This window comes from Macaca nemestrina, chromosome 6 (assembly GCF_043159975.1).
Source record: "Macaca nemestrina isolate mMacNem1 chromosome 6, mMacNem.hap1, whole genome shotgun sequence".
Lineage (NCBI taxonomy): Eukaryota > Metazoa > Chordata > Mammalia > Primates > Cercopithecidae > Macaca > Macaca nemestrina.
Genome location: NC_092130.1, coordinates 158,709,127 through 158,728,752, shown reverse-complemented (window position 1 = coordinate 158,728,752; position 19,626 = coordinate 158,709,127). Strand labels below are relative to the sequence as shown.

Here is a 19,626-nt window from a genome sequence, read left to right as displayed (position 1 = left end):
TGGAATAGGGAACATTGGAGAAGCAGTGAATCTGGGCTAAGGCGCAAGATGACTTATGGACAGGTTGAATTTAAGGTACCTCTGAGATAGGCAACTAGAGAAGACAGTCCTGGCATTCTAAAGTTGAATATAAACAGAAGATATCATTTTGGGACTTATCAAAGTATAGATGATAATGACAGCCATGGGATGCATGAAAGCATTCAGGATTACAGTATAGAATAAAAAAAAGAAAGCCTATATGAAGTACAGGAAGGGGTGTTGGCCTCATTGTCTAAGGAGGAAATGCTAGGGTAGTAGAACAATGGGATTATGCTGTCACAAAAACCAAAGGAAAAACATAATTTCTTAAATCATGGTCTGCCACTGAATCTGGCTATAAAACCTTATCTTGCACTAAAAGGATTTGTAGCTTTTCCAGCTGAGAATGGATTCAGGATACTGAATCAACACAAGAAAAGAGAGAAACGGGAGACGAAGAAAACTCAGCTACATTTCCTATAGGAAGGCGAGATTTTAACAGTGAGTAGTTTTTCAAAATTCAGTTCTTACATCCTACCACCATTAAACAGAACGCTGAGGTTAAGCAAATTTGGATGCAATCATAACAAAATCAAATAATACCATGGCTCAATTACACCTGCCAAAAATTTGGGATTAAAAAGCATTTAATTAGTTATTATCATTTTGGTTTACTCAGAATTAGTTATACTAGATCTATTTTTTTTCTTAATAAATTTTGTGTGATAATTATAGTCCTTTAAACAATTTAAACTTTCTTCTTCCTTCAGCGCTCAGACATACGCTGGGAACAGTCTACCAACATTGTTGGCAAGTCTGATACCTGTTAGTTCACATCATCTTTTCAGAAAAAAGAAAGGCATTTAATTGCCATTGGGAGGAGAAGCCCATAATGTTAATAACTTGTGTATTATGTTAATTGTCTGTTTTAAAAGAAAGTAGTGTTAAGATATGCTTTTTCTGTGCATTAAACTTTGCGAAAATTCTGCATAATTATGACTTAATAGTATTTTTGAACAATGCTTAACATACTAACCTTACATACACTCTAGACCAAAATAAGAAAGCATCTTAATTTACACCTTGATCTCTCAAAAATTAATCATGTCTTTGGTGAATGGTTTTATATATACATATACCTAAAGCATATAAGACTTTGGCACCTGTGTTCTGTAAAGAGAAGGTTGATTTGTTTTTTAGCTGTCGTATTTGGAGTGGAACTATAATACAAAAGTATAGTATTCTTTTTTTTTTTTTTGAGATGGAGTCTCGCTCTGTCACCCAGGCCTGGAATGCAATGGCGCTATCTTGGCTCACTGAAACATCCGCCCCCTGGGCTCAAGAAGTTCCCTATGTCAGTCTCCTGAGTAGCTGGGATTACAGGTGCCCGCCACCATGCTCAGCTAGTTTTTGTATTTTTAGTAGAGGTGAGTTTCACCATCTTGGCCAGGCTGGTCTTGAACTCCCGACCTTGTGATCCACCTACCTCGGCTTCCCAAAGTGCTGGGATTACAGACGTGCCCCACTGAGTCCAGCCTATATTCTTGTTTATCAATTAAAGGTGCTCTGCACTGTTTTTGAATCTTTAAAAATAACTTAGATGCAAATTTATTGCAGAAAAAAACAACTTTCAGGTAAGAGGTGTTCTCCAGGATGGAAGAACTACTTGGCATGTAAGAAATAGTGGTCCTAATGCATATTGTGACTGTTTGCATATATTTCTGTTTGTAAAATCATCAGTTTTACTTTTCAGATGATTTGTAAGAATCATTTAAATTTTCATTGAAATAAATGAGAAGTCATACTGCCACTTAAAAAAAAAAGAAAGGAAGACCTTTGTTAAGGAGAGTGCAGTCAACCAGTAAATTGCAGATTCTCAGAACGTTTATTGACGTACTAATTATTAATTCCCTTATACTCTAACATCTGTATATTTTTACCAGTGTTCTCAGACCACTTCTACCAAAACGTAAATCTGTGATTGTGATCTCTGAAAGTCAGTGCTTTTATCTACTCAAGTAAGTGCAAATTTTATAAAATAAATTATTTTCCCTAGAAATATAAGGTGTTCTTTTCTTAATTTATCCACTAACTGTTTAGAAATATAATTAGCTTCTAAGATGTCATAAACAGTAAACTTTAAATATCATATCTATTGGTTAAAGTTTAAAATACTTCCAGGAAATAAGCAGATTTGAGTTAATGTTAATTTTATCCAACTAATACTTGAAAAGGATCATTGATGTATATTACTACTTTTTATTTTAATTAATGTACTACTAATCATAACAGTGTTAGTTATAATTTTGTCTTCAAGTACAATAAAGGCACGTAGATTTGAACTTTTTTGATTATTTTTGGCCTCTTCATCAATGCCTCATAATCAAAATTTTAATTAAGATTTTGCACTAAAAGTAAAAAAGAAAATTGGGATAAAAATGTGCAGTGTGTTTTATTTGTTATAAGGAGGCATCTTTCCTATATCCAAATTTAACTAATTCTGGTCCTCTACCTGCTTAGATTAACTAATAAGAATTTTATAAACATTTCTTCCCATCTTCTTATAAATCAAGAGTGGCAGTCTTTCCACATTTTGATGTAGTAATTTTGAGCTTATTACAAAGTAAAATAAAAAATCAAAAACAAATATCACCTTATAAGAATTCAAATGGTATATATCAAATATTAATTTAAACTGCTGTTAATAATATTACATGAAATACGCATGTTGTTAAATTTTAAATTACTATCTGGTTAAATAGAGTATATATATATTATCTAGAGTCAAATCAGATTATGGCAATGTTGTAGAATTTAACTGAATGCCCAGATGGAGAAACTATGCTTATATTATAAAAAGGGGACTACAATCCTAGAGTTGGACTCAAGCACAAGCATCTCTTACTGTTTTGCAAAGGAAGAAACTAAGGTTTTCCTCAAGTAAATTGCTTTTTGGGAAAGGTGGGAGATTCTGGGAACATAGAAACTTGAATCCAGTTTTCTTCAATTCCATGTCAAGACAGTTGAATTTTGTGAGAAAATAGCTACTGCCATTTATGACAAAATCATATATATGCAATTATGTAAAACTAATTGTGTATATGTATCTGTGTATGTGTGCATGTACAATATATAAAATTATCAAGATTTATCAAAGTCCATCCAGCTCCTAGCCATGAGGGGGATCTAGGATTCTGTCACATGATACCTTTTTATGAGGCCTTTGTTCTGTCCATTACATTTGTCAGCTTGTTCATCAAAGAGATTCTTAATTATTTACTGAAATATCACAAAAGTGATGGTGAGCTAGGTTGCCTTGCTGACCCTGATAGGTCCTTGGCAAATTCATATTGACTCTCCACAAGTAAAACGCTAAGGCAGTTTTTCCCATTGTGATGCTTTTGTCTACAATCTTAATTGTTAACTCTTCCAAAGAATAAACACAGAATATATCAAATTTTTAACCCATTTAGGTAGGAATATGGGTAAAGAGAAAGGAAGAAAGCAAGGTTAATGGTGGGCAGTGGCTAAATGAACAGAACATTCAGTTAAGTATTTCATCCCCAAAATGGTATAAACTGTGGCAGAAAGTACTTTGTTGAATCAATAGTTTCAAGACAGACATGTAGTAGGGACACCGAAGGTACAAAATAGAGCACTGATGAAGGAGTGAATTATCATCTTCACAGATGAGTAGAGAAAGAGAAGGTCTAAGTATTGAGATGAGAATATAGAAATTTCTGAAGCAGAACACAGCTCAGAAATTCAATCTGAATATATTCCAATTCAGTGCCTGCAATAGATACATAATGGTTGCCTATCTTTCCATCATACAAAACAATGCATATCATGTAAACATTTTTTCTAGCATGAAAATGTGCCTGGGTTATGCAATATACACTTTACCAAAATATGATTCTGGTGGCTGCAAGCACTTAATTGTAATGACCTGCAAAATAAGCAACATTTTTAACTCCAGAATTTCAATCAATATTAGTTAATGAGGTGTGTGACAACCTATAACATGTTTAAATACTCTTAGTGGCCATCATAATACAAATTCTCCCACTTACGGTATATTTAATTTTAATCCTTGCAATAATATAAATGAAATACATCTAAAACACCTGATAGTAAGCACTCAAGTAAAAGTCCCCATAACATGGCCTTAAAAAAGGTTAATCTTTTATTGATGGAGTCATGAAAACATTTTTGTTATAGATATTTTTATGTTCCTTCTTATATCAATCAGGATTAAATTTTCAAACTTTCATACCATTTAACAACAGACTGAATAAATAACAAAGTTGTTAACACAAAATGAATAAATATTTTGTATAATTAAAAAATAGAAGATAGAAAAAATAACTTGGTAACAAAAATGTGTTTAAAATATTTTATGCTCTCTATCCCATTACGTTATTCATTTTCTCATAACTGTAGACCTTTAGCTACGAAATGGAGGGAAGGGGCATTGTATACTAGTTACCTAGAAAACAAATCTTTTATAGGTCTTATTTTTTGGAAGGGAGATATATTTTAATTCAACTAAAATGTAAAACATTGGAAGTGTCCCCCTGCCAAGGCTTAGTTTTACTATTGCTTAATACAGATGAAGAAAAAATAAATCATATACTAAACTTGGGAAGCTTGGGTTTTCTCTTAAAGTAAGCCATGCTGTGATTGTTCCATCTAAACAGTTATCTCAACTTTACTTTGTATCATATGAAAACAACACCCTCCTGAATAACTATGTATTGTCTATTTCCACCTGCTAAACAAGACAAGACCACATGAAATAGGATCAGCTTAGTCACAACCTTCAGGAAGCTTCAGACATATTGTTTATTGCAAATGGACATGTATTATAAATGTATATACAGACACATCTTTGTGATATTACTTCTTGAAGTATGTTCTTATGGAAACTTAACTTTGTTCATCCAGTCAGATTTCCAGAAATTGATCTACTGTGACAATTAATATCTTATTCTCCGACTCTTTGTTATTCTCATTCTGTACTTACTTTGCTTTTATGAAAGATCTTTTAACAAAATTAATTTCTAGGACCATATTCTTAGCGAACTAATGCCATTTGATGAACAACGGCCATTTTCGTTTTTATCTCAAGGATCACACTTGGCATTTGTCTCTGACTTTTCAGTCAGTTTGTAATGCATTCTGGTTCCCTTTGGAGGATGTTTGTTCTTTTTTTCTCTGCCTGCTCCCAACATTAAAATCCAAGGTAAACTCTTAATTAAGTGGAGTTGACAGAAGTCACATTTTCTCCATAAAGAACAATGGGAATCCACTGGATTTGCTCTATCAAGAAAAAAGAAAATAGTATCTCCAAAAGTAGGCATTGGTAATTAATTAATCCCTAAACTTTTTGAAAAGTATCTGTATTAGTCCATTTTCATGCTGCTGATAAAGTCATACCTGAGACTGGGTAATTTATCTTTTTTTTAAAAAAAAAAAAAAACCAAGAGGTTTAATGGACTCATAGTTCCACATGGCTGGGGAGGCCTCACAATCATGGCAGAAGGCGAAAGGCACATCTTACATGGTGGCGGGCAAAGGGAATGAGAGTCAAGAGAAAGGGGAAACCTCTTATAAAATCAGCAGATCTCCTGAGACTTATTCACTACCACAAGAACAGTATGGGAAAAACTGCCCCCATAATTCAATTATCTCCCACCAGTTCCCTCCCACAAGATGTGGGAATTATGGGAGCTACAATTCGAGATAAGATTTGGGTGGGGACACAGCTAAACTGTATCATTATTATACATTGTAATTATCTGGTAGTGATCAGGACATCTGTGCACAACCTCAGAGTTGCCTGATTTTTGCTTTTCCATCTTTACTATCTCATACCAGTGGTTTCCATCCTAAAGTACAGAAAACATGCTATTTTTCTGCTCTTTGATTTCCTGAGCAATATACCAGCTACTTTAGAACTGTGCTCCTGTACAGTGCCCCTTTTCTTCACGGCAACCTACAAATCTATTAAGTACTTAAAGACATTTTTTCCTGTGATGGAGATTTTTTTGCTTGTTTGTTCATTCTATGCCAACTTCCTACATCTCTGATTCTCATCCATATGTCCCAACTGCTACCTCTAAAACTAAAAGCTACCATTTATTAAGTATTTGCTGCATTTCGAAAATCACTCTAAGTACTTTGTCTACATTGTCTCATGTAATCTTCACAGTTTTCTGAGTTGTGTATTATATGTGGCTACTGTCCACATTCCTTCACTAAAGTTGTCATGGATTTTAGTTTATTTTAATTAAACGGCCAGTGAAGATTTTGAGAAGTAACTGTGATCACATAACAGAGGTGGGAATGCATTTGAAGATATCTACATTAATTTTCTAAGGCTGCCATAGCAAATTTGCACAAACTTGGCATCTTAAAATAACAGAAGTTGATTTTTTTTACAGTTCAGAAGGCCAGAAATCTGTTTTCTCACAGTTCGGGCCAGAAGTCGGAAAGCAGCAGAGTTGGCTCCTTCTGGAGCCTCTTAGGAAAAAAACCTGTCCTATGCCTCTTTCCTGGTTTCTGGTGGTTCCCGTCACTCTGTGGTGTTCCTTGATTAGTAGTTGCATCAATCCAATCTCCAACTTGGTCATTGAATGGTCTTCTTTCTTGTATAACCCCCCTGCATCTTTGTATTCAGATATCCCTCTCCTTTCTCTTTTAAAGATACTAATCACTGGCCAGATGCGGTGGCTCAGGCCTGTAATCCCAGCACTTTGGGAGGCCGAGGCTTGCGGAACTCGAGGTCAGCAGTTCAAGACCAACCTGGCCAACATGGTGAAACCCCGTCTCACTAAAAATACAAAAATTAGCTGAGCATGGTGGTGTACAACTGTAATCCCAGCTACTGGGGAGGCTGAGGCAGGAGAATGGCTTGAACCCAGGAGGTGGAGGTTGCAGTGAGCCGAGATTGCGTCACTGCACTCCAGCCTGGGTGACAAGCAAGACTCCATATCAAATAAAAATAAATAAATGATACTAATCATTAGATTTAGGTACCACCTTAACTGAGTAGGACTTCATTTTAACTTCATTACATCTCAAAAGACTCTTTCTAAAAAGGGTCTCATTCATAAGTACCAAGGATTAGAATGTGAGCATATATTCTTGGAGGACACAAGTCTACCCACTAAAATGTCTAATTCCAAATTGCATGCTCAATTATACAGTATACAGCACTAAACTACATCCTACGGCTTTACTAGGTGACTCCCTTTTAAAGGCCTGCCATGGTCTCAACTATAATACTTCAATTTGTTTTACTTAAGTTGCCCTATACGTTTTTCTAGACCCAATCTCAAGCCATCCTTAGCAAGAATTTTAAGAAAATCTCCCATATTGTGCAAGTACTCAGTCAATGCAGAATAAGCAATGCTTTCCCTGACTAGTTCTATTCTGTTTCTTCTGCTTCCTGAACCTCTAGAAAGATCTTACCTGAGTTTCAGTAGAGTCTCCATACATCCCACATGAATGATCTAATATCCAACCTCAACAGACTTCAAGTCAGTAATAAGTAAACAGAAAAAACTTTGACTCATGTTTAAAATATTTCACTTGCCTTAGCCTCCCAAAGTGTTGGGATTACAGGCATTGGCCACCACGCCCAGGTGGATCACAAGGTCAGGAGTTCAAGACCAGCCTGGCCAAGATGGTGAAACCCTGTCTCCACTAAAAATAAAAAAAAAATAGCCAGGCGTGGTGGCAGGCTCCTGTAATTCTAGCTTCTCGGGAGGCTGAGGCAGAGGATTGCTTGAACCTGGGAGGCAGAGGTTGCAATGAGCCAAGATCACGTGAGGGAGCTCCAGCCCAGGTGACAGAGCGAGACTCCGTTTCAAAAAATAATAATAATAAAATAAAATAATTCACTCATGAATTAATTTATTCAATAAGTATTTCATTCAAGTACATACACATTAGTACACGGTTCCAATGATCTTTGATTTAAAATCTTGGAAATAGCTTTAATTATATATTATATTTACATTGATATCCACTCAGGTATGAATATTCTCCGTAAAATTTTTGGTTTCTCCCTTTCCATTCTTTTGTGAAATGTTTGGCTTCCTTGTCTGCTAACACTTTTTAATATGACAATTATCATTAATTATTCACAAACTGAGTTAATATTTGCTACATATTTAATGTCTAATTTGTTTCACTATTTTGAATGTACTGTATCCGCCTTCTGAAAAGAATGCAAAGACCTCGAAGTCAAGCACATAATATAATATCCTTACGGTTTTGCACCCTACTATTCTTTCAGTACTCAATAACTAGTGATGAACAGCAAATGTAATTATATATGTACATATAGAGAGAGAACATTTGTGTATATATAGAACATATATATACACACACATTCACACATATATATGTGTGTGTGTGTATATATATATGAAACATAAGAATTTATGTGTAGCTATGCTGAACATTTGGCTATCAGATAAAACTGTAGCTTTGCAAATACTTAAGAACAGAAAAAATGAGATTGCTCCTAGGTGTGGGGTGCCCAAAATAAATGGAATCAGATGTTTTTGTTAATAGGTAATGCCCCAAATCTTATCAGTCATAAGCACTGGGGCAGACAGAGCTGTGCTTAGATATTCTAACATGGTATACCTTTACTAGTACCTTGGTTAGAAAAAAAGATACCCTGTCTAGGTGGACAAATCAGAAAAAGAGACCAGCTCTTAATAGGTCAAGCTTAAGAGCATATGGCTTGGTGATGGTGGCAGAGATGGAATTTTAGACTCTCCAGCTCCCTCCACAAGGCACTATTGTGCAGCGCACACATTGCACAAACTCACGGAGTAGTCTTGGCCTTAGCTGAGGGGACAAAAAGAATTATTTGGTTAAGAAATGAGATTTAACAGCTTACATAAATCCTTCACGTTTTAAGCACTTTTTGGACATCAATGCCTTACATTAATTAATCCATTTAATTCTTCTACATGCTATGAGTCTATCCACACCCATTTTACTCATGTGGAAACCAAGGCACAGGGAGGTTAAATGACTTGTCCAAGGTTATACAATCTTTGAGTGGTGGATTCTGGATTCAAGTACATGCAGCCTGATACTGAGACTGTGTTCATGAACACTTTACTGCCTTTAAACTTAAGAAATTAGAATAAATGTAAATTCCTGGGACTAACTATTAAAAAAGTATAATAAGCTGTAATAAGTAGGAGGCATTATTAAATCAAAGAACTCACTTTGGGAAATACCAGCTTAGAACTTCATAGGCTTATGATAGGATTTATAAACAATCAAAGTATCAAGTTGATAAGCCATTCTGTGACTTGTAGATAAATATCTTATCAGTTTTTGTACCAGGCTGAAATCCTTTCTCAAGAGACTAAATCACCAAAGGGATTAGCTCTTTGTTTTGTGTGCAATTTTTCCACTGCCAGTAATTTTGTTTTCTGAGTAGTGAAACAAGTAATTCCCAAATTAAGACCATGTTAGGACTATAGGTCCTCATTTTCCTAATTGCAAAGAAAATTATTTTAAAAGTAATTTTCCCCTCAGAAGCAATTCCAAGACTGAAGATTAAATATACAGAGAAGCCATAATTCAGGCTTTAAAAAAAGAAAAATAGCTTTTTAAAGTAGTAGAAGTGAAAACAGTTAAAGTCAATATATTTAGTTACTAAGATTTTATTGTATCTTTTACTCACATAAAAAGACAAAAATAAAACATGTTTCTGGTTTTCACAGTAACTGATCTGATAATGTCAACTTTTGAAAACGGATAGTTACGACTCAGGGCTTTGAGAATGTAAAGAGACCACCTTTGCATGTTGGGAAACGGTACGATTTCACGTTGTCAGTGCAGTTCCCTTCTCGGGGGAAAGGTAAGCACATAGCTAACCCCAGCTCCCAGCTGCTATTTCATAACAGCTCACGGAGCTGTGGGGCTGCTGAGCCTTTCCTATCTCGTTCTGGAATTCCTCTGTGACCCATCTGTACTACCAGAGGACTGGATGCTCAAAGTAGACACTTGGTCTCATGAAGCCACTACTGGGCTCCAGAGAGAAGGAAAAACTAAGAAGTTTTAAGACCTCCACCCTCCTTGGTTTACCTCCGTCATCAAAAAACAACAATGACAACAACAACACAAAACAAAACTAAACGACTTATTATTTATTAATTATGCTGCGGCAGACAATATGCTGAACATTAGGCATAATTCAATTCTTTTGTAAAAATTGGTAATTTATCTCTGTTTTATAGAAGCGTGAAACTGTCAGGAAGACAGGATGAAGTGATTTGCCTGAGGCCATATTGTCAAACAAGGAATTCATATTCACCTTTCTGGAATTCTTAGGATAATGATTACAAGTGTTCAATTGTTAAAAATTGGCAGATAAAATTGTATGTATTTACCATGTACAACACAAAATTTTGAGGTATGTATTCTGGAATGACTAAATCCAGTTAACATAGGCATTGTCTCACATAGTTACTTTTGTGGTGAGAACAGTTACCATTCACTCTCAACATTTTCCAAGAATACAATATATTACTAAAAACACTCACCATGCTGTAAAACAGATCTCTTGAAGTATTCCTCCTATATAATTGAAATTTTGTATCCTTGGACCAAAGTCTCCTCACTCTACTCACTCCTCAAGCATCCCTACCCTTGGAAACCACAGTTCTCCTATCTCTACTTCTATGATATCAGCTTTCAAGAGTGAGACCTTGTGGCATTTGTCTCTCTGTTCCCATCTTATTTCACTTAACATATCATCCTCTATGTTCATCCACGTGCAAACCCCTAGGTTCATGTCCTTTTTTAAGGTTTAATAGTTTTCTATTGTGTACATGTGCCACAATTTATTTGCTTATCCACTTCTTGATGGATGCTTTAGTTGTTTCTTTCTGTACCTGAGCTATTGGGGACAATGCTCCAGTGAACATCAGAGCACAGATATTTTTACAGGGTGGTGATTTCTTTTCCTTTGGATATATAAACCCAGAAGAGAAAGTGCTTGGTCATATGTTCTTTTCTTTTCTTTTCTTCCTTTCTTTCTTTCTTTCTTTTCTTTTTTTTTTTTTTTTAGAAACCTCCATACTGTTTTCCACAGTGGCTGCACCAATCTATATTCCCAAATTAAACTTCAATGTGCAGATGAATTACCTAAAATTCTTCATAAATTGCAAACGCTGGTTTAGATGGTGTGCTGATTTTGATGCATTTTTAAGACTCTCCTGCCTCCCATCCCTCCCAAGATAAACTCACAGATTTTCCATGTATTATCTAGGGTCTTAACCACATTGCTTGTTTTTCTATTAGAGTTTGGAACTGGGTCACCCATGCTCTGAGGCTCTGTGAAACCCTGAAGGGATAGGTAAATATATAAGCTCTACAATCCAACGGCTTGGTTTTATATTTTGGATTTGAAACTTAGTAACCATTTTCACCCAGAGGAAATTCCTTAAACTCTCTAAGCTTCAGTTTCTTTATCTGTAAAGTGGGAGTTACAGTTACTCTCTCCCATTGTATTTTTAAAGACCAAATGAGGAACTTGATGTAAATAGGAGCCTAATGCCTGGTACATAGTAAATGTTCAATATATATATTCATGAATATTTTTAATTAAAAAATGTTCATTGCAACATTATTCACAGGGGCCCAGATATGAAAATCAACCTAAATGTCTGCCAACAGATGAATGGATAAAGAAAAGGTTATATATACACATAGACACACACACACACACACACACACACACACACACACACACAGATATATGTACATATCTGTGTATATATGTATATACACACACGTGCACATATATGTGTATATATACATATATATACACAGATATATACACATAATGGAATAGTATTCAGCCTTAAAAAAGAAGGAAGTCCTGTCATTTTCGACAACCTGGAGAACATTATGCTAAGTGAAATAAGACGGGGATGGAAAGACAAATACTGCATGATCTCACTTATATGTGGAATCCAAAGTTGAATTTATAGAAGCAGAAAGTAGAATGATGGTTACCTGGAACTAGGATTAGGGGAAATGGAGAGATGTTGGTCAAGGGGTAGAAATTTTCAATTAGGCAGAAAAAGTAATTTCTGGAGACCTAACGTAGAGCATGGTGACTATAGTTAGTAATACTATATTGTATAATTGAAATCAGCTTAGAGAGTAGATCTTAAATGTTCTCACTACACAAAAAGATAATTATGAGAGGCGATGAATATGTTAACTAGCTTGATTGTGGTAATCCTTTCATAATGTATACATATATCAAAACATCACAGTCTACAGCATACATAAATATATTCAAATTTTTTTGTCAATTACACCTCATTAAAGCTGCACAGAAAAGCATCATAGATAAATTTCTAAAATAATAATAATAACAATTAGCCTGACGAGATGGCTCATGCCTGTAATCCCAGCACTTTGGGACGCCGAGGTAGGAGGATTACAAAGTCAAGAATTCAATACTAGCCTGACCAACATGGTGAAACCCTGTCTCTACTAAATACAAAAATTAGCTGGGCATGGTGGTGCGTGACTGTAATCCCAGCTACTCAGGAGGCAGAGGCAGGAGAATCGCTTGAACCTGGGAGGTGGAGGTTGCAGTGAGCCAAGGTTGTGCCACTGCACTCCAGCCTGGGCAGCAGAGCAAGACTCCATCTCAAAAACAATAATAATCATAATAATAAAAATAAAAATTGCTTAGAAATTTCAAAATACAGTGCCCTCCACTGAACTTCCTTAATCCACATAGCACTGTAGTTTTAGTCTATAGTAATCGTCACAAAGTTAGCCACTTAGCACAGATTTATTATTGCACAATTTCTGTTGGTCAGAGCCTGTCACATTTTAGCCAAGTCCTCTTCTCAGGGTCTCATAAGGCTATCAGGGTGCTGGCCAACTGCACCCTCATCTGGAGGCCTGACTACAAAAAGATCAACTGAAAGGCCCCTCAGAGTGTTGGCAGCATTTGTTTCCTTGTAGTTGTAAGATTGAAGTCCCTCTTGCCTCACTATCAGTCAGCTGGGAGTGACCTCACCTCCTCCAGGCTGCTATCAGGTTATGCCACAGGCCCCCTCCATTTCTTTAATAAAGAACTGCCCTCATATTGAATCCATCTCACACCTCAGATCTCTCTGATTTCCCTTCTGCTTTCAACTAGACAAAACTCTCTGAGTATAGAAAGGTTCATGTGATTAAATTGTGCTCTATTTTAAGGTCAAGTGTGCTATGTAATATGACCAAATCATGAGAGTAAAATCTATTATAGTGACATTCCCTGGAATTATGCAGGAGGGAAACTACCGCTGGAGGGATAATCTTTGGGGCCAACTTAGACTATTGATTATTCCATGTTCAAGAAGAGCTGGCATATAATTGGAGAGCTAAGAACTGTCAACATCTCAACATCTAAAAAAATAAAAATTGCAATTGTATTTAAAATGTTAGGAAACATAGTTAGAAATTTAGGGTTTTAAGCAGATATAAAGATCTTTTTTTTTAATCATGGTACCACCTAATTACAATATTAGATGAAGAAGAACAATTAAGCCTAGTCTATATGTTAGAGAAATATAGTAATTTTTCTGGAATTATTTATTATGTGCAGGCTTCGGGTTATTGGAACAGATCATTGAACATAATATGTTTTAAAATACTTAAAATATTTTATGAATAAAGTTATTTTTATACAGAACAGAAATAGTTGATATTGAATCAGAAATATTGCATTAGCATAAGTCATATGTTTAAGGAAATACATTCCTAAACAATACGAAGAAACACAGGCAACACTGATTTATAAAAGATTTACAGACATGAGCTGCATGCAGGTGGTTTATGGACTAGAATTCTATGCCTTCTAGAAGCAGAAAATATGCAATGACTCATTCTGCCTTATGGGCATTTCAGAGCTTTTAATCTAATAAAACCTATATGTCAGCCAGTAGCATGTCAGGGTCTCATTACTCTGCTTCCTTAGAGCCTGATATGGGAGGTTAAGTCCCTGCACAAATGTACCTCTTGGGGTTCCCTGAGGTGGAGCTGTGCAGGTTTGCATCTTTACTTACTGACATAATAAAAAAAAAAGATGACATTAAATATTCTATTCCTGTTTTCACTCATGCATTCACTAAGAATGATGAAAGTGGGAACTGTGTGGCATGGCCTAGGAATTGTGCATGAGCACACTGTTTATTTTACATCTCATCGAAGTCAGTTTCTAACCTTCTGTCTGTAGACAAGCATATCACCTAAGCTCCCTCAGAGATTAAAGGTATACTACATAGCTTAAATGGCCCAACTAATGAAAGAGAGGTACCTTTAAATTGCATCTTAATGAGAAAAAATATGAAAAGGAGAATTAATAGAGATTTCTCAAATAAAATTTAGTGAGCATGATTTTTATTATTGAACAATGTTTGCCTATGAAGTCTTATTCAACTTGATGAAAAAATGCTAAGATACATGTGAACGAGTCCTCATTTTAATACTTTATAAAGTTGCATATACATATACTTAAGAAAGAAAAGTAAATAATGGCATATTTGCTGTCTTTAAATCATTGAGAAAAAAATAAAAGACTACATGTGTCATTTAATTTAGCTAAAGAAGGAAGGTGACTGAAAAATACAGTTTTTACATAAGACACTAAGTAGCTGGCTGGGTTTTGCTAATGTTCCCAAATTTGAAATCATTTAAAAAAGAACACTCCAATGAGCACCAGAGAACTGAGAAGTTTTAAAATAAAATTATAACTGCACTTAATCTCACATTGTCTCTTTAGCCTTTTGACATTTTAATTGCTGTGCCATTTTTCACTGAGATGGCAAGCATTTTTTACATATGCATAATGTAGCCTGTGTTAATGCGTATTGATTAAAGTAGATAGTGATGCAAGGATGTTGGAATTTTCCCCACTGTGACCTTACTGAATGTTTCTCTCTGCTCCTTTTGTTTTCTTTATAACCAGAAGGGGGAGGGGGGGAACATGTATTTTCCAGTAAGTCTCTATGCTATCTGAACTGTAGTATTAATAGGTGAAAAATGACATGTTTAACAAAAGAAAGACTGGAAAGCATCTACATCACAACCTTGTAAGTCTTCCATTTCTGCATTGGAGACGCTATAGGAAAATCAATAACTTCCGTTGAGTCTAGTGATCTAGCTGCTTACAAGAAATTTACATCTCCCTGACAGGCAGTTTGTGAGGTCTGGTTCGCCTGGGTCACAGGAGTACACATAATTTGCATCTTGAGCAATTTCTCTCTTTCCTTCTACCTGTTTCATGAGGAAAGAAGATTGAACCTGGTCATAAAGAGAAGCTCATTATGTCTCAGCTGAGAAGAGTAATTCTGTAGGTGTTCCTGGAGTGCAAGAGTATCATATAATGATAATATTTTCTCATAGCTCTTCAGACCTATGCACACACCAGGAAATGAAAGTAACGTACACTGAGGCACATTTGAAGCTTTTGAGCTGTCATTCACCAAATGAAATTTAAGTGTTCCATCAAAGTCATTTGGAAACATGATCTCAAGATGGATATCCAGATTCTTTGCCAGCAAAAATATACAAGAAGATAGACATTTAGCTTACGTCTCATAAAATCTGAAAAAAAAAAATACCCTTCTATTTTATTCTGCCCTTCAAAATATACAAGATCTGAATGTCAAATAAATGTTTATATTATGATATGTTCATAATGCCTGGCATATATTTTCCTAGTTAGTGCTGTAAGCTCAGTTTAAAACAAATAAAAACCAAGGAGGCACTGCTGAAAACTTTTTGAATCAAAAATACAATGCAATAGCATTTAATTATAATTAAGTCTTTAATATGCTTATTTAAATCTCACATAATTTTAAGCATGGGTCTATCTGCAAATTCATCTAAATAAATATCTGGCACGAAGTCTAAATCCACTTTATTCCGATGTTTTTTCTCCAGGATAAAGATAATAATGAGATTCAAATGTAATAATTTTCATCCTGTATTCATGAAAATAATTGTATAGGTATAAATAAATGTATTATTACAACTCACTAAGTTGTACTCATACCTAGTCATGGGGGCCTCATATATAAAATAGAGGGAACGTACAACTTTAAAGTGTTTTATATATCCATTTCATAATTTTTCTGTTTGCAATTTGGGATGAATCTCCTTAGACAAATGGCTATGTTATTAACTCACCAACAATAACCTAGAAAAGGCTGCTTAGTACTACTTAACTTGAATACTAATCACCCTGGCCTCAGTAGCCCACCATATCTTGCAAAGTATTCTGAAATAGAATTGGTGATGAACACCATTTGGAAAGGAAAAATGGCGGTATCTGTGTTTTTACATGCACTCTCCCCTCATTATTTTTGCATATAATAAAATAGATAATATTTACTGATCACTTATCACAAGTCAGTTGTCTTGTTAAGTGGTGCACAAGCATTTTCTATTAGTCCCCAGGAAACCATTCTGAGGTTGGTACAACACAGCTGCATTTTATCGAAGGATCCATTCATGAAGACCTTGTACTCACATAATGAAAGATTAATTTCCCGCTGGAGCAAATAAAAAGCTGAATGGGGGTGTTCTTTAGAAATATCACGGTGGTAATTCAGCTTTATTTAGAATGAATTTCTAAACCTCTCTCTGCTGCATTATATTTGGTGGATTGCTTTCCAATATTAGCCCTGTACACCTTATTTTTATATCATTATGACAGAATACAATTTTTGTTTGCATGATGACAATACATGTTTAAATAAAAGTCTATGCATCAGCAAAAGCACTCACAGGTGTTCTGATCCACTTCAACAACTGCTTGATTTAAAATATTTTGACAAATTAGCTTGGGTCATCATTTATATTATCTAACGTACTAGTGCTACATACAAATAATAAAAAGAAGAATTATAATGATGTCCCCTCAGCTTTGAAATTCTGTGACTTCATAATAGCTTTGTTTGCATTATTTTAAAGTTAGCATATAAAATAAAACTTCATTATTTAAACATTTGAGCACAGTTAAATTGTTGGCATTGGTTCCCCAACGTTTTTGAATATACAGGTTCCTGAAAAGGTCCATAGTTTTGGCAGAGTAGACTTTACAGCAGTGGTGAATTTTGAGGGAGAAAATAGATGAGGAATGTCATGTGCAAAACAAAAACCCAGTGAAAAATCAGCTAGAAGAGAAAGAAACTATCACTGCACACCACTCAACAGCAAGGACAAAAGAGAGAGAGGAGAAGAGAGGATCTGTTGACAATGGTACACAAAGAAGGAAATAGAAAGAAAATAATGATTTTCAACTCTGGTTTAATATGGTGACTTCTTATCCAACTGCCTTAATGTTGAGAATGAATAGTTTTCTCCAAACTTCTTAAGATAATGGAGGATATGCCTACACATTTTCATTAGAAAATGGTGCATGGGTAAAATTTTCTTTAATGTTTTGTAGTGTGGCAGCATGTTTTTCTGCCAGGTATATTAATACAACTATATTATATTACCTCTTTTCTGATCTATAATTATAGCTTACATGGTTCAGATGAATTTCCTCTCTGGCAGCTCTCTGTTTAACTTAATCACTGCTGATAAACACTATGGCTCATTTTTTACCCACCAAATAAAATTTTTCATCTTAATGCATTTTGTCTGCATTGCACATATATAAATACTCAATAACTACCACGGGAGAAACTCACTTCGGATTTTACCTTGTAGACAAATGGCTTATCTATTTAGCTTACATACATAAACTTCATTACAGCGTTATCCACTGGATGAGAGTTAATATACTGGGATCTGGTTTACCATGACATAATTTAAATAGTTTAGTAGTTCATTAACAAGATATGAACACGATCAAAATTATTACTCCTTTCTGAAAAAGGCAGTTCTATATACATGGACATAGGCAAGACAGTAGCAAAATGTGTCTGTGTGTATGTGCGTGCACGTGTGCATGTGTGTGCCTGTGTGTGTATGATTCTTTAAGGTAATGTTAGAGACCACTAACAGTAATAGATGGAATAAAAATAAAATATGTGCCAGGTCAATGAAAATTAGAAAAACTTCACCTATCCATGGTAATATATGTTGCTCTTCTGTTCTGGCTCAAACAAGTATGTGTTTCGGAAAGTTGCAAAACTCCTCCAAGACTCTTCAATTCAATAGGGTATCCATCATCTGACACATACAATTGAGATTGAAAATAGATTCAGTCTGGCAGAAAAATGTCCACAGAAAGCTTTTCTCTCTCTTTTTTTTTCTTTTTAGAGAAAAACAAGATAAAGCAAAACAAAATAAATTATTAACATGCTGCTTTGGATATGTTAGATGTGTTTCCCAAGGGACACTGTGGTATCTTCGTGGCTGGATATTTTCAGAACATCTCAGTGTATTTTCTTATTTACTGCCCTTGATTCTCCTAGACTTTTGAACATTAACTAGTCACATGAATGTCATTTAGCAAAAGGAGGTGAACCAAGTAAATTATTCTCTGAGATAAGGAAGTCCATGGGAATTGGCCTTACCTCACAGAAACAAACCAAAATGAATAGTAATATTAATCTTAGTGTATTCAGACTGCTGTAATTAAAATAGCATATACTGGGTAGCTTATAAATAACATAAATTTATTTTTAACAGTTCTAGAGGCTGGGTAGTTTAAGATCAGGGTGCTGGCTGATTTAGTGTCTGGTGAGGGCCCCTTTCCCGCTTCGGAGGTCACACCTTTTGGCTGTGTCCTGTGTTCTCACATGGTGAAAGGGACGAAGGAGCTCAACTCCCTTGGGCCTAAATTATAAGGGCACTAATCCTATCTATGAGTGCTCCACCCTCAGGACTAATCAGTTCCTAAGAGACGCTACCTCCAAATACCATCACCCTAGGGGTTAGTTTTCAACATACAAGCTTGGGGGAAAAGCAAACATTTCAATCATGGCAATATTCAATGTCAGAAGCAGAAAATGATTCATGCGAGAGGGTCCTCGACAACCGTGTTTGGCAAAGTCATGTATGGCTCCGCGCGGAGTCTCTGCCTGGCCCTCATTTAACACTGATGACCCTTGGAAAGCACATGCTCTGTGACCTTGCCCAAATCCTGAAGCTTTCATTCCATAATTTAAGGAGAATATACAAAGGTGTATAGAATTGAGCCGTCATAGAAGCTTCACTATTTTCATCCTCTCTGTTCCCATTTTTTGAATCTCAACTACAATTGTTAATCCCAATGAGCTCTTTGTCAACACTCTATGTTACGGAGTTCCCCTACACCTTTTTGTTTCACCTCTCCTCTTCGGTCCTGTGTTCTGAAAATTAAGGATACAAATTTTAGATGATTTAAGAATCCTTATGATAAAATGAGCTAACTCTGGAAATTTAAAATACTAAACACTTAAAAGAGAGTATCATATTGTAAGAATAATCAAAAACAACCTAAATAAAAATATCTGGTTGGGCATGTTAGCTCACACCTGTAATCCCAGCACTTTGGAGCTGTAATGGGAGGATCACTCGAGCTCAGGAGTTCGAGACCTGTCTGGACAACATAAG

The 19,626-nt window shown here is 35.4% G+C and overlaps 1 protein-coding gene and 1 long non-coding RNA gene across 7 annotated transcripts in view; one reads left to right on the top strand and one right to left on the bottom strand.

Annotated features, from left to right (window-relative positions):
* The window catches only part of LOC105472967 (cadherin 12), a 1,136,463-nt gene that overhangs the window by 412,150 nt on the left and 704,687 nt on the right, over nt 1-19,626 (bottom strand). The window lies entirely within an intron of this gene.
* On the top strand, nt 391-15,532 carry LOC139363912 (uncharacterized). The gene is made up of 3 exons (XR_011625103.1): nt 391-522; nt 9,783-9,919; nt 15,478-15,532. It is a non-coding gene; the product is annotated as an uncharacterized lncRNA (long non-coding RNA).